Source organism: Phyllobates terribilis, unplaced genomic scaffold (genome assembly GCF_046119375.1).
Source record: "Phyllobates terribilis strain yellow unplaced genomic scaffold, ASM4611937v1 Scaffold_1__5_contigs__length_1240528914, whole genome shotgun sequence".
In the NCBI taxonomy this organism is placed as follows: Eukaryota; Metazoa; Chordata; class Amphibia; order Anura; family Dendrobatidae; genus Phyllobates; species Phyllobates terribilis.
In genome coordinates, this window is record NW_027362761.1 from 1099892078 (window position 1) to 1099901289 (window position 9212).

General features: G+C 41.8%; 1 pseudogene; it reads left to right on the plus strand.

Annotated features, from left to right (window-relative positions):
* Nucleotides 1-429: 429 nt before the first annotated feature.
* Nucleotides 430-8150, plus strand: LOC141168492 (uncharacterized; annotated as a pseudogene).
* The last annotated feature ends 1062 nt before the right edge of the window (nucleotides 8151-9212 follow it).

Here is a 9212-nt window from a genome sequence, read left to right on the forward strand (position 1 = left end):
TCCCCGCAGCAGGGAGGTCAGCGGCTACGCAGCCGGGAGATTAAAAAAATAAGGCTCGGGTTCTACGTCAACAACAACGCCACGCTAATGAGACTCCTGAACAAAAACGCCATCGTCTGGACAAAACAAATGAATGTGAACATAGACGTCTGGCTCAGGAGTCACCTTGCTCTAAAGCTATTAGATTGGCAATTTCCAAACAAAAACGCTGCCACAATACACATTCTGTCCCAACATTTCTACCACAATCACAAGGTGATGCATCACAATCTGAACACCACACCACAGATTGTACTACTTCAAGGTGTATGACCTCTCGGCAACTATCTCCACTAGCGACATCAATGCCACTGTTACACAATCCTGAACAATACTCTGTGCAGCCAGAAGCTGAAACACAAACCCTCACACTACTCCCAACTACCAAACATGGCTTCTCATAAAAAATACAAAAATCAAGCTGAAATAAAAAAGGCCCAGGCACTACGTCAACAACAACACCGTGCTAATGAGACTCCTGAACAAAAACATCATCGTATGGACAAAGACAATGCATATCAACGTAGACGTCTCGCTCAGGAGTCGCCTCACTCTAAAGCTAATAGATTGGCTATTTGTCCAAAAAAATGCTGCAAAAATACACATTTTGTCTCTACATTTCTACCACTATCACAAGATGATGCATCACAATCTGAACACCACACCACAGATTCTACCACTGTAAGGTCTATGACCTCTCGGCAACTATCTCCACTAGCCATATCAATGCCAGTGTTACACAATACAGCACCATACTCTGTGCAGCCACAAGCTGAAACACAAACGCTTACAGTACTGTAACTACAATACAAACGACTAATCAACATTTGGCGACAAACAAAATCCATTGACTCTTTAAGTACTCCACTACTACTACAACAATATTTTACTCAGGATGAAAATAGTATTAAAGAACACAGCTGCGGTGACATGACCCATGTATGTGAAAATTGCCAAGCTTTGCATTTTGCAAATGAGATGCCTCTGGATAAAAAGTTTACCCAGTGCTGTCAGAAGGGTAAAGTACATTTACCCATAATACAGTATCCCCATGTGTTGACAATGTTGATGACAGGAGAACATGAATACAGCAAAAATTTTATGGACAATATTCGCTCTTATGGACAGTTCTTTTGCTTTTGTGTCCATGGGAGCAAGTGTTTCACCACCTCCTGGATATGGCCCATACTGTTTTCGAATTCATGGACAGATCTATCATCGAACAGGCACACTGCATCCAGCTGACGAAGAACCACCTAAATTTGCACAACTTTACATACTAGATACCACCCACGCTAATGAACAACGACTGCAATGTAAAGAAAATGAAAAATGTCATCCTACTTTAATGACCATTATTGCTGAGCTAATGCAAACACAAAATCCTTTCACTGCTGCCTATAGAATGTTGCACGATGTGAAAGAACAAGAGACGATCAAAGCTCTACAAAATGGAACTGTCATGCCAAACATCACAATGGCTATTAAACAAAATCGGACTCAAGATCCCAGACGATACAATAAGCCAACTGTGAATGAAGTTGTTAGAACCTTGCTCTTAGGTTTTTTTTCCTTTGCTGGTCACATGACCTTGTTGGCCTATTTAAGCCTGCTCCGCCCTTCTGGCTTTGCTGGACTTCATTGTATATCTACTTTCTAGCTAGCCTGTGCTCTGTGTCTTGCTCTGTTAGTTTGCTTGGTCTACTGAACTCTATGTTCTATATATTTTGTTTGTTCGTCTGTCTGCTACTATTTCTGTTAGGAGGTGTCCCATATTCCTCCCAGTCCTTAGTACTTGTAGGGATTCCTTCCCCACATCTATAGGTCTCCGTACAGACTAGCTTAGGACTTTAGCAGGTCTGATCGCAGGATCAGGTCCCCTGTTACATCGTAGGGATTAAGCTGAGTTCTATCGTAGGGACAGATCTCCTCTCTTTCCTTAGCTCTGGTAGCAGAACATAACAGTAAGTCCAGCCAGCAAATTCTCTAAGGAAAGATTTTTCTGTTCCATCATGGTGTCGGTTCAGGATTTGGTTCATCGCCTGCAGGGACTCTCTCTGGAGGTGGCCGAGCTCCGTCAGCACGTGAGTAACTGTCCTGGAGCACATTTCTTGGAGCCTAAGGTATGTTTGCCGGATTTATTTTTTGGTGAACACCGAGAATTTTTTTCATTTAAAAATGCTTGCTTATTGTATTTTCATTTGAGACCTAAGTCTTCTGGGGATGAATCCCAGCGCGTAGGGTTCATAATGTCACTTTTGCGCAAAGAGCCTCAGGAGTGGGCCTTTTCTTTGCAACCTAGTGATACATGCTTCAGATCAGTGGATAGTTTTTTTTCTGCTTTGGGACTATTATATGATGATCCTGACCGTGTCGCATCAGCTGAGACTGAGTTGAGACGTTTAAAACAGGGATCAGGTAATGTGGAAAAATATTGTACTCATTTCCGTCGTTGGTCTACTCAAACAGGGTGGAACGATTCTGCTCTGAAAAGTCTATTTCTTGCTGGGCTCAGTGAAAGGGTTAAAGACCTGCTAATTGCTTATCCTACACCTGAAGATTTGCAACAGGCTATGCAATTAGCTATACGGGTGGATAGAAGACTGCGTGCAAGGGTTAATGAGAGCAAATCCTCTGCTATGTCAGTTTCTGGTTATGAGAATGTGTGTACTAACAGTGGTGAACCGATGGAGATTGGATCGGTGGCACCTCGCTCTCAAGAAAAAGACCGTCGATTTTCTGAAGGCTTGTGTTTCTATTGCAGAAAATCTGGTCATTTGATTAAAGGTTGTGAGCTTCGTATGAAGAAAGAAAAAAAAATGGTCAGTCACGCCCGTATTGCCTGTTTAAATTCCAAGGGTATATTCCTAGCTGCTTCCACGATTGCTCAGAAAAAATTAATGGAATTTCGGGTGTTTGTTGATTGCGGGTCTACTCTGAATGCAATTGATGGGGGATTCGTGGAAAGACTCAATTTAAAACCTGAACCTTTATCATCCCCCATTGCTGTGGTTTCTGTGGATGGTTCCCCTTTGAAGAATATTACTCTCAAGGTCTGTGAATTTCCTCTCACTATTAATGGTGTTCACCATGAGAAATTGGATTTGGTAGTGTTGAATAACTTGCCTTCTCCAGTAATATTGGGATTGCTCTGGTTAAAATTTCACAATCCTGTACTGGATTGGTCTACCAGTGAAATTAAATCCTGGAGCCATAAATGTTATGACAAGTGTTGTAACGGGCGTATTGCAGCTTTGGATAGGGGAGAATTGCCTGTTCCTATTCAGGATTTTTGGAGAGTTTTTTCTGAGAAGGAATCGCAGGTTTTGCCTCCCCATAGAGACTATGATTGTTCTATTGAATTTGTCCCTGGAGCGACTCTTCCTAAAAGTCGTTTATTTAACCTTACTATTCCTGAGAGGAAGGCTTTGGAGGAATACATACAGACAAGTTTGGCCGCCGGTCACATTAGGCCCTCTAAGTCTCCTGTGGCAGTTGGATTTTTTTTTGTAAAAAAAAAGGACGGCGGTTTACGTCCTTGTCTGGATTTTCGTGAGATTAACAAAATTACTGTACGCAATCCTTACCCACTGCCATTGATTCCTGATCTGTTTAACCAGTTAATGGGGGCCAAGTGGTTCTCTAAAATTGACCTTAAGGGGTCATACAATCTGTTGCGCATGAAAGAGGGTGACGAATGGAAGACTGCTTTTAACACTCCTGTGGGTCATTTTGAGAATCTGGTTATGCCTTTTGGTCTTACTAATGCTCCTGCATTTTTTCAGAATCTGATTAATGACATCCCTAGACCTTTGATCGGCAAAAATGTGGTTGTGTATTTGGATGACATTTTGATTTATTCGCCGGATCTGGAGTCTCATTGGCGGAGCGTGCGTGAGGTATTACAGTTATTAATGGACTATTCGCTTTTTGCTAAGCTGGAGAAATGTGAGTTCGCAGTACAGAGAATTAGTTTTTTGGGCTACATTATCTCCAGCAAAGGTTTTGAGATGGATCCGGTTAAGGTTCAGGCTGTGCAGGAATGGCCTAGGCCTATTGGTTTGAAATCGATACAGAGGTTTTTGGCTTTCGCCAATTACTACAGAAAATTCATAAAAAATTTTTCTAGTATTGTCAAACCTCTGACTGATCTCACCAGGAAAGGTGCTGATGCGGTTCAGTGGTCTTCTGAGGCCATTGAAGCTTTTGTGTATCTCAAGGAGAGGTTCACCTCTGCTCCCATCCTTATGCAGCCTGATGTTACTATGCCGTTTTTGGTTGAGGTTGATGCTTCCTCTGTGGGGGTTGGCGCAGTATTGTCTCAGGATAACGGGGATGGATTACATCCCTGTGCCTTTTTTTCAAAAAAATTTTCGGAGACTGAACTGAATTACGATATTGGTAATCGGGAATTATTGGCTATTAAACTCGCATTTGAACACTGGCGCCACTTCTTGGAAGGTGCGGAATTTCCCGTTCAGGTTCTTACGGATCATAAAAATCTGATATATCTTGATGCTGCCAAGCGCCTGAATGCCCGTCAGGCTAGGTGGGCACTGTTTTTCTCGCGGTTTAATTTCTCCGTTACTTACATCCCTGGTACTAAGAATGTTAAGGCGGATGCCTTGTCTCGCAGTTTTTCTCCCATAGTCGGTGCTGAGAAAGAGGAGAACATTTTACAAGAAGGTGTTGTGATAGCTGCTTTGGACTCCGTTTTGGAAAATGAGATTCTTAAAGCACAGGAGAATGCCCCTTCTAACACTCCTCATGGGAGGTTGTTTGTGCCTGGGACCTTTAGGAGAGATTTGTTTGTTGAGTGTCACGAATCTCGGTTGGCAGGTCATCCCGGAATCTCTGAGACCAAGAGACTGGTGGGTCGCAGTTTTTGGTGGCCTGGATGGCAGAAGGAAGTCATTAAGTGGGTGCGTCAGTGTACTATATGTGCTAGATCTAAGTCCTCACATACTCCTGCTGCGGGGTTGCTTTGTCCTTTGGAGGTTCCCAGTGCTCCTTGGACACATTTGGCTATGGACTTTATAACTGACCTTCCCCCCTCTGAGGGTTTTACTGTCATCTGGGTGGTCGTGGACCGTTTTAGCAAGATGTGTCACTTGGTTCCCTTTGTCAAACTGCCCTGCGCTAAAACTCTCGCTAAGGCCTTTGTCAAGGAAATTGTCAGACTTCATGGCATTCCTACTGACATTGTTTCTGATAGGGGTCCTCAGTTCGTGGCTCGTTTTTGGCGTGCCTTTTGTGACAGGTTGGGAGTTCATTTATCGTTCTCGTCCGGATATCATCCTGAATCTAATGGCCAGACAGAAAGGAAAAACCAGGATGTTGAGCAGTTCTTGCGTTGTTTTGTGGCAGACAATCAAGAGGGGTGGTCTGAGTTTCTGCCACTTGCTGAATTTGCTCTGAACAATCATACATCTTCTTCTGCTGGTTGTTCGCCTTTTTTTTGTTGTTCTGGGAGACATCCATCGTTTGGGTCGTTCTCCAAGTTGGGATCTGCCGTGCCTGAGGAGGAGAATTTTTCCGGTGATTTGGAGAGAGTTTGGACGGATGTGCGTGGTAATCTTCAGGAGGCCAACAGAAAATCTAAAGACTACTTTAATAGGAAACGACAGGAGGTTTTGTTCGCTGTTGGTGACATGGTTTGGTTGTCCTCTAGGAATCTGCGGTTGAGGATTCCTTCTAAGAAATTGGGTCCCAAGTTTGTAGGGGCTTTTAAGGTGCTTCAGGTTGTCAACCAATCTGCTGTTAGGTTGGAGGTTCCTACCTCCTGGAGAATTAATCCGGTATTTCATGTCTCTCTGTTGAAAAAAGCTGTTGTATCGGATTGTGACGCCTCTGCCTCTGTTCCTCCGGTGGTGGAGGACGGGGAATATGAAATTTCTCGCATCCTTAACTCTAGACTGTATAGAGGTAGTTTGCAGTATCTTGTGGCCTGGAAAGGTTTCGGACCCGAGGATAACTCTTGGGTGAGGTCGGATGATGTTTCCGCGTCCAGACTTATCAGAGCGTTTCACAGGAGATTTCCTGATAAGCCTGGTCCTAGGGGATCCGGAGGATCCTCTTAGAAGGGGGGGTACTGTTAGAACCTTGCTCTTAGGTTTTTTTTCCTTTGCTGGTCACATGACCTTGTTGGCCTATTTAAGCCTGCTCCGCCCTTCTGGCTTTGCTGGACTTCATTGTATATCTACTTTCTAGCTAGCCTGTGCTCTGTGTCTTGCTCTGTTAGTTTGCTTGGTCTACTGACCTCTATGTTCTATATATTTTGTTTGTTCGTCTGTCTGCTACTATTTCTGTTAGGAGGTGTCCCATATTCCTCCCAGTCCTTAGTACTTGTAGGGATTCCTTCCCCACATCTATAGGTCTCCGTACAGACTAGCTTAGGACTTTAGCAGGTCTGATCGCAGGATCAGGTCCCCTGTTACATCGTAGGGATTAAGCTGAGTTCTATCGTAGGGACAGATCTCCTCTCTTTCCTTAGCTCTGGTAGCAGAACATAACAGAAGTGGCAGTCATCTTTCAGAATGATGATGGTGAGCCTCCCTTCCATAGAGACATATTAATTCATTTAAAACCTGATCCACAAAACCCTCTGGCTCCAAAAACACAAAGAATCAGTATTCTGCATACAAATTTAGTTGCTCTGATGTATCCTATCTTTTTCCCTTATGGAGAACAAGGCTGGAATGACGCTCTAAAACACCAAGGAGACAGTAAACGAAGGATTACCCAACTACAGTTTTAAAGCTATGTTTTATCAGTAAGAAAGGATTTTAATCCACTACTAAATGTAGGTAAACTAACACAACAATATTTGGTTGATGCAAATGTCAAAATCTAAGCTAATAGACTACATTACATTTGAATGCATCAAAAAGATCTAAAAGTAGAAGATTATTGCTTGCTACAAGAACATTTACTCAACAAATCTATTGAAAAGGGCATCCCCATTGGAAAAACAGTCATTTTACCATCATCCTTCGAAGGCAGTGCACGAAATATGCAGCAGCGGTATCAGGATGCTATGGCTATCGTTACCAAATATGGTCGCGCTGATCTCTTTGTCACCATGACGTATAATCCAAAGTGGAAGGAAATTACTGAAAATTTACAACAGTGGCAACGTGTTGAACATCGCCCAGACTTAGTTGCATGGGTCTTTAAAATTAAACTTGAATCCCTGTTATCTGACATCAACAATGGATTATTTGGACACGTCTGTGCTATTGTGCATGTCATCGAGTTTCAAAAGCGTGGCCTGCCACATGCACATATTTTAATCATACTTGCCAAAAATTCAAAAATCAGAACTGAAGAAGACATAGACAATATTGTGTGGGCTGAAATTCCTGACAAGACAACATACCCTCAGCTCCACAACATTGTTCTGACAAACATGATTCACGGTCCCTGTGGTGAAGCTAATCCTAACTGTCCATGTATGGATCATGGACACTGCACCAAAGGATTTCCCAAAAAATTTCAATAAAATACTTCTAAAGAAATGGATGGCTATCCAATTTACCGCAGAAACATTGGCACTACATATCAACATAGTTCTAAAACAATTGACAATTCATGGGTTGTCCCATATAACCTATATTTGCTAAAAAAAATACAACAGGCATATTAATTTAGAAATTTGTGCTAGCATCCAAAGTGTCAAGTATTTGTTTAAATATGTATATAAAGGACATGACAAGGCTAATATTGAAATAGCTCAAACACAACTCCAACATGATGAAACAAATCAATTTGTTGATTCACGATACGTCAGTGCACCCGAAGCTGCATGGAGAATCTTTGCTTTTCCTATGTATAGACAATCTCATGCAATTATTCGCCTTGCAGTACATCTACCTAACTCTCAGGCACTATATTTTCATCAAGATGAGCCCATTGACAACATACAACAAAAACTACTTCAAAATTCAACACTCATGGCGTACTTTAACCTTAATAAGATCGACCCTAATGCACATCAATATTATTACAGAGACATTCCCGAACACCACATTTGGAAACATGAAGCAACAACAGAGACAACAACGATCAATAAGCCTTCAATTAATATAGAAAAATATATCAAAGTTTATTGAGAATAATAACAGGTATAATAAAGGGGGTAAGGTACAGGCGCAATGGTAATTAGCCTTAAACACACGGCTCCACGTGATGCATTGTAAGCTGTATCCTAGCAAATTACAAATGTGTTAACACCAGTAGCCTAATATATTAAGTCATACCATGAACAATGTCATATATTAGTGTGCCCTTAGTAATAGATATATAGCAATATGTCAGACTTGCTGTCATCAATAGTCATCTATCAGCGGTATAGAGTCCATAAGTGCCCCTTCTATACATACCAGAAAGTTACAGGAGGACCTTATGAACAAATAACCAGGGTGCAGAGGCAGTGATGAGGAGCTGCACACGTGGAGCTTTAGCCCCGATGCGCGTTTCGGTTTCGGAAACACAGTGTAGGTACCGTTCCAATTTAGGGTCACCTTGTCGCTGGTGGGATGGCTTGTATACTTTTTTTGATCAAAAATAGTTCACTAAGTACCCTATATTTAATATGCAACTTTGCTTTACATTTATATATAATGATGGTAGGGTATGAGATATATTTTTTGTCTTTTGTAGGTTTTGCTTCTTTTGCTAGTGTGAACATGCTCCTATTTCTTGCATGTGTACCATCTTAGACCTCAGTTCACATTGTTTAGTTTTTTGTCTTGTTTGCATCCTGTGCAAATTAAGGGTGTGGCATCCCCTTTGTTGAGCTGATTAGTATATATGTAGCTTACCATGGGCCTAGGTGGTCTGAAGTTGGGACCCGGTCCTATTTGTCTACCCTTTTATATGCATTACTTCAACTTTGATATACAGTAAGGTTTTTAATATAGACAGTGTAGGTACCGTCCCAATTTAGGGTCACCTTGTCGCTGGTGGGACGGCTTGTATACTTTTTTTGATCAAAAATAGTTCACTAAGTACCCTATATTTAATATGCAACTTTGCTTTACATTTATATATAATGATGGTAGGGTATGAGATATATTTTTTGTCTTTTGTAGGTTTTGCTACTTTTTGCTAGTGTGAACATGCTCCTATTTCTTGCATGTGTACCATCTTAGACCTCAGTTCATATTGCTTGG